Source organism: Cryptomeria japonica, chromosome 10 (genome assembly GCF_030272615.1).
Source record: "Cryptomeria japonica chromosome 10, Sugi_1.0, whole genome shotgun sequence".
Classification (NCBI taxonomy): Eukaryota; Viridiplantae; Streptophyta; class Pinopsida; order Cupressales; family Cupressaceae; genus Cryptomeria; species Cryptomeria japonica.
The window spans coordinates 94,761,161-94,768,802 of NC_081414.1; positions in this window are offsets into that span (position 1 = coordinate 94,761,161).

The window sequence follows — 7,642 nt, forward strand, 5'->3', positions numbered from 1 at the left end:
GGAACCTTTGGACTACAGACTCCTTTCGAAAAGGAATGCTTTGTTCCACTACCGAAGCAAATGCCAAGTAATTGAAACAGTGTAAACACAAGCTATGTGATGGGATATGTATTCGATTCTACAATCAAATTCAACAAATCTTGTAACTATTTGTTGTATAAGTGGTATCATTCTCAATGACATTAACATAGGAGAAAGTATGGAAATTTAGCACATGAACAAAATTTACTGAACATTGAGAGTTTATTTAAGTTGAATCTTTTGTCACATCCCCATCAATTGCCTCCACGGTGGATGTTGGAGAAAAAGAAACACAAATAAAAACAATACATTAAGCTATCTTTTAAAGAGCGTTTGCGTACAAAGAAATGGTGCCAATAGGGGTATCACGTGAAAGTAAGGGCAACTATTACCATAGGTAAGATTGGCTACGTGATGATGGGAAGGGCATCTGTCATCCTTAAATGCCTGAGAAACCTTAAAGCAAACGCAACTAGTGGGCACAAATGCGGAAACTACCCACCTTTCACTGTGTCCTTGCCCACGCTACACTGGGAGGTTTCTCAACAGACACGGGAAAAAAATATAAAGCAAGGTATTAGCGTTAAGGAGAGAAGGCGGAGAATGGCATGGGAGAGGGACTGGAGAGAAAAATAATGTGACGAAGAGGAAGGGGTCAATGGTGGTTCTGTGGGCAGACATGTAGAAAACAGGATCAGAGCTAGGGTACGAAGGTGGACAAAAAGTCCCTTAAAGAGACCTGGTCTCGTGGGACTCCACAGATTATGTCGAAAAGGATTTAGAAACTTTCAAGCAACAGGTGTAAAGCCACATTTAACAACCCCCTTTCCAATGTTCTCAGAGCCTGCAGGCTAGGGACATCCCTTTAAAAATGGAGGATGGAGGGATTTTGTCGGAGAGGACTATCAAAGAGGCGTGGAAGAAAAAGAGAGAACAGTAGGAGGCAGCAGCAAATCCACGTAGCAGAGATAAAAAAACAAAGTTCAAGGCAAGACAAAGGCAAAGGGAAGGTGTTAATAGAAGTGAATGGTATAGAGGTGATTGGAGTGTTGGCTTGACTGGAAGGTAGGAGAAGACTGGATGTGGTGTTGGGGTGACCTGCATAAGTATTACACCTCATCAGCAGAGAGAGATGGAGAGTGAAATAAGAGCGTTTGAAAGCTAGGGCATTGCCAGTAAAGAGCAAGCTCTGCTGTGGAGGAGAAAAAGGTAGAAGGAAGGTGGAGAATTGAGGTGACTGCCTTGGGAGAGGGTACACAAAGAGGAGTCAGGAACCAGAGAAGAAATAATAATCTCTTCCTTCTCTGCTCTGCTGCTGTATCAATAAAGGTCCAACGTGGGTTGATAAGTATTTTCTATTTATGTTTTTATTTCGGTGCAACTCAAGTGTAATCTTCGATATTGTAGTAATTCTATGTATTCTTTTATCTTGCAGTCACAAATACATTAGAATTAGCTCTATTGTGTAAAAAGATAAACTAAGAATACCATGATTGTTGGTGAGTAAGAGATTCTAATAGATGTGATCAGGCCATTGGAACTAATGATAATAATGATAAGGTATACGTATGATATTATAACATATGAATAATGAAATTCATATTATCATTTGGATGAGATATGGAACACATGCTATACGTGTGCCTCTTAACACTAATACGCAAATGCATATGTAAATCAACGATAAGAGATTCTATTGTGTTAAACAACATAATTCTACAAGTCATTGTTTTTTTTAAATGATGCAAGTACATAAGAATTGGACTTTAAAAAATCAGATGAAAACTAGTCTCCTATTTATTTGGATTCAAGTTTGAGAAGAGGGTTCAATATTTTGAAATGCATGAATAAGAGTCATTCTCGTATGACGAGCCATTTTCTATCAACACCACATTTACGAGCTTACGAGTAGAATTCAATGAAGAAGAATTTATATCCAAACTCTCTTTTGATTATGTTCAAAAAAGAATAAATTTTCTTATGACTATTGTAGCATAGAGTTTGGAATATATTCTGTTTTACCGAGACTATCATAAGACTATCAAGAATACCCTTGGGAAACTAAATAGTGTATGGTTTGTTCATATGAGATACATGTGAAGTTCAAGTGGAACATAAATTATTTTGATATTTGTTCTTTATGGAATCATGGTAAGAGCTCTCTTGTGTGGCATAATTGTTGAGAAGTCATACTATTACATCTATTGGGATTTTTTAAATATGCTTCCTAGAATGCTAGGTTCTTTTGATATCTAATTAGCATTAGCTTATTTGTTTTGAAGTTTTTGAAGTTACATGATATGAGGTTTGACATACAATCACTTAATGATATAAGTGTTACGAACCTTATTATTGAAATTAAAACTATATTTATTGAATTCTTATTTTAACATTGATACAAGTTGAAGCTTTTGGGTTGTCCACTTCTGCTTTGGATGTGGTGACTATGATTACAATATTGTAATTTCTTGTTTATTTCCCCACCATGGAATGGTGTCTTAGTCTAATTGTAACTCAATAGGCTTTAGATGAGGCCAACATGGGTGTTAGATGGTTATGCAAAAGTTAAGTAAATCTAATAACTTGTAATTAATATATACCATGCTTTTGAATAACGAGTTAAATGAAGTAAATAGTTCGACTACCTTATAGGTAGTATTTTTTTATCTATTGAGTAGAGGCCATCTTATGTTGGATCCAAGTAATTTTTGTGTCTGTGAAATTTAACTCCAGACCTATAGGATTATGTTTAGACTCCTAATTCAGTCTACTATGATATGGTTATCTTATCTACTTGACCAATATCTATGAGCCCATAATTGTGAACCGCTAGGGTATTTGAGTAGTGACAAGTAGTTTATTGGATTGTAGCAATGATCAATGCTTGAGATATTGCAAGGACTAGCAAGCGTTCACTTGTTTCATAAAGGTGGAGGTTGCTAAAGGCTACCCTAGTTATGATATGATAATAGTTAGCAAGTTGTCATTGGATTGTGCTAATGGCAGATGCCTAGAGCTACCATTGTATCTTTTGGATTAGTTAATATTCACTTGGTTCATGAAGGTAAAGGATTGCTAGACTGTTTGAGATTCAATAAGAGAACAATTGTATGAATAGATACCTTACCATGCGAGTAATGATAATCATAGCTAATCATTTTATTAAGGGAGTTCACTAATAGTCACCTATATCATGAAGGTGATCGATGCCAAGTGTTATTTGGGATTGTGTAGAAGACAACTAACAATATCATTGTCACTAGGTGGTATATGGTAGAAGCTACTTCTTGGGTGGACAAAGTTGTTGCCAGTGGCCTATATGTGATTGAAGTTGGAATCCATTGAGCTTGATAGGTTAGCTACTTGTGAAAATCCTTGAGATTGAGGATAGACTTGTAGTAGTATGGGATGCACTAGATCCTCTTTTCAGTTGTTAGATGGTATACCTGATCCTGTTGGGTTTAGGGTGAATCCTCAATGTAATATGAAATACATTGAATCCTCTTCCCATTTTTCATTGGTGCAAAAGATCAAAGAAATGAATGTGACCCATGTTGTAGTGCGCAATGCACCAACATTCCTTTTCTATTTGGGATGTAGTATGGGTAGATGATAGCTAGCCATTGTGCATATGTTAGTTTCTCACTATGAACATGTGATATATGTCAGAGCTAGTCATTGTGTATATATGATGTATGTTGGAGCTAGATATTGTGGATATGTGATGCATATTGAAGCTTGTTACTCTGTATATGTGATGTATGTTGGATTTGGTCATCTTGTGTATATGTGATCATGTGTATGAGTTAGTGACCTTGTATATATATATATATATATATAGAGAGAGAGAGAGAGAGAGAGAGAGAGAGAGAGAGAGAGAGAGAGAGAGAGAGAGAGAGAGAGAGAGAGAGAGAGAGATCATTATGGATGAGGGATTATGGAATGATATAGCCCTTATGATATAGCCCTTACATATTTGTCTATTTTCGTACATTATTGATTGGTGATGTTTGGTATAGAACCACCACTTGATGGCAAATGATTATCATTGATTATCATTCTATTGTAAGAGACTAAGTTAATAAATTACATTTAATTATTAGTTAGGGTTTAAAGAGAGATTAGATATCTCATACAAGAGAGAATGAACTCCCCCTAACATTTGAGTGTGAACTAAAAAGCCTCTAATTTACCATAAGAGGATACATAAGCAGAATCACCATGAACAAATCCTCAAGGCTTAGGTTTAGGTCTAGGGATGACCTTTTTAAGGGAGCTTAAAACCTTCCAGTGTAAGCATATACATGGTGATGTTGAGTTGTCATATGATAGGGAATGGAAAAGTTTTAAAATCAACATTTCTAATTTAGATGGAAGATGCTTGATTGGTTAAGTTGGTAGTTGTGAATTGAATTCAAATAAATTAGTGGTCAAGGGGGTAGATTTTACACTTTTTAAACAATGAGATTATTCTTTGATAGGCAAAAGTACTAAAACAGGAGAAGGGATTTGGGTAAAAGAGCGCACGATTAGCTTTTAATTTGATAGTTGAATTACACCTTTTGATTTTTAGTTTAATTAACTGAACTCAATAGTTTTATATTTTCTATGTCCATGTCCATACACTAGCATATATATTCTAAGGAGTCTATTTTAAGTATACTAAGAGATATCCAATGAGTTTGTTTGAAAGCTTTTAAAAACTTTTTAACAAAAAAGATATACATGCAAATAGGACTATGTAGTCTCCATGGTGTGTGTAGTGATTATATAAACATGTTTGGAGCTTGTTGAATTTATTTCATATTTGAAATTAGAAGATGGTTCAATGAGGAGTATATACTTATAAATCTTTTTCATGATTATTTGGACAATTTTTTTTGGTGTGATAAAATGTTGCCTTATGTTATTGTAATGTCAAACATGCTAAATTGAAAGTAAAAAAAATCTAAACAAGTAATTAACTATTTGAAGGCATCATTTAGAACTGAGAAGCCTGTATTAATAACTGATGTTCACTAAGATAGTGTCTCTAATATTTTAAATATGAAACAATAAAAGAGAGTTGGAATACATATCATTCAAAAAGATCTCATATTTCTTCTTAAGAATAAATATTAAAGATAGATCAATAAATTAATTAAATTTATCTTCGATAAAAAAGTATTCGTACCCATTATGGTGTTGTCATAAATAGCCAACATCCGTGTGTTTGAAGCCTTTTTAGGGAAGTTGATTGTTTTTATTGTTAATCTCCTGCATGATAGTAATACAATTGATTCAATAAAAAGTGGAGCGGTTCAAATTTGCAAGAAATTGATAAAAGAGTTAGTTAAATGATGTAGGACGGTATCAAAAAGTTAGAAAGAGACATTTATTTTAAATCTTTAAGATAAGATAGACTAGCACTTGCACCAAAGGGTTACATCGATAGTAAGATATAGATAGATGAACTTTTTAAGATGAAGAAGTTGTTGTCACATTCATTATCAAAAACATAGATAGAATTCATTGTTTGGATTTTAACTCTCTCTTTTCTCTAATTCAATTTTAAATAACCTTCATCCTAACCCTAGTTCTAATTGCACCCCACTTCTAATTGTAACCCTAATTGTAATTATAATGCTATTTCTAACATTAATCCTCATTCTAACCCTTACTCTAAAGTTTATCATATTTCTAATTATAATCCTAGCCCTAATTCTAAGTATAATCCAAATCTTAGTCTAGCCCTAGCCTTGACCCTAAGTGTAGCCTTAATTCTAACACTAATCATAATTATAATCATAACCTTGATTATATTTCTAATTGTAAACCTAGCCCTAATTCTAAATGTAATCCAAATTTTAGTCTAGCCCTAGCCTTGACCATAAGTGTAGCCTTAATTCTAACACTAATCATAATTGTAACCATAACCTTGATTGTAACCCTAACCTTGATTGTAATTGTAAAACTTAATGTAACCCAAATTTTATTCCAACCTTGATGGTTACCCTAAGTCTAATCTCAATCCTATTATCCTACTTCTATCCTACTTGCAACCCTTTAGATGTAACTGTTAATTATTAAAATATTGTAAATTTATATTATTTAAAATTAATTTTAGGTCAAATTAATTTTAACCTCGATTTTTGTAAATTCATACTACTTACATTATACAAATTAAGCATAACCTGAAGATTTGGAAAATAATTTTATTTTTATTTTTTATATGCAAATTGTGGTATTCAACACATTCATAAATTTACAACAATAGTTATAGTAAAATTAATAGAAAATTTGAATTCCTATTTCTCATTGTCACGCAATTTATTTAATCCCTCCCTCATGAACAATGAAATTATAAATGATTATAATAAAAATCACAATATTTCTTCCATAAAACATAAAACAATTTATTAATAATTAAAAAAAATTAAATTGCAAATTGTGAGTTCATAATTTTTTTCTATTAGGGAATCTAAATGTTCTTTTGAGTGTCCTTATTCATTCTTCTCACAACAATATAATTCTCTAGTTAACAATCAGGTTTGCTAGTTTTATCTATTCAGTTTGTTCCTTTCAATGTGCAATATGATGATAGTTTAGCCAACAAAAGACTGCTCATCTCTTGTTGTTCTTATCTGGGGCTTTGGTGGCATTGGAAAGACAACTCTGGCACAAGATGTTGTCTCCAAAATAGATAAAAGCCGTTACAATAATGCCAAAATTAAATTAGAAGAGACTTATGAAAAAATAAGTATACAAAAATGTAGCAGCAAATTTAGAAGGATGTCTTCCCAAACTATATGGGTGGAAGAAAAATAGAACTCCAAGATAATGAAGATGTGAAGGATAAATTAAGAGAGGCCTTTACAAGTGAAGGAAATAAGGCAATGATTATGTATATTGATAATGCTCTGCACAAAACGTGAACATGCATGCATACTCAAATGAAAAACCTTATCTGCCAACTTTAATTTAAAAAATAAAAGTTTTCTTCATCGAAATTAAGTTGTTTTTTATTAAAGAAAAAACAAGTTTTGAAGGGACCCGAAACCCTTTACAAAAGGAGATCAGTTTGGACTTAACAAGACATTAAGCCAAAACAAACCACAACAACAAAACAACTCCATATAAAACATTTTCAATATTACAACAATGGGGCAGAGACAGAGCCATTAGGGAATAAAACTCCCAAAAACAAAGACATGGGTTTTAACAGAAGGCTCCCACAACCTAAAACAAAACCAGAGAAAGACCAAAAAATATCCAGCTAGGGCTCCCCCAAACTAAAACTATCAAGATTTACACTTAGCACTACTCTTGTGGGAGCCAAGAGTCATATCAAAAGAGGGTTTTGAAAGCTTATCTTTCTTACTCTTAATAGTAATCCAACCCTCCTCCACATGTGCTTTCTTGTTATGCCAAGCCAACGAAAGTCCACCATCAATCTGAGAAAGAAAACCAACAGAAAGAGCGTTCACCATATCAGGGGAATCAATAGCATACCTCCCTACATCAGAAGATCCACCGAGATTGATAGTTTGAACGCTATCACAAGACACAACAACCTGAGGCCCAATCCCTCTCGCATTTGGGGAATCACCAAGTACAACCTGTTCAACATCAACGTTCCCTC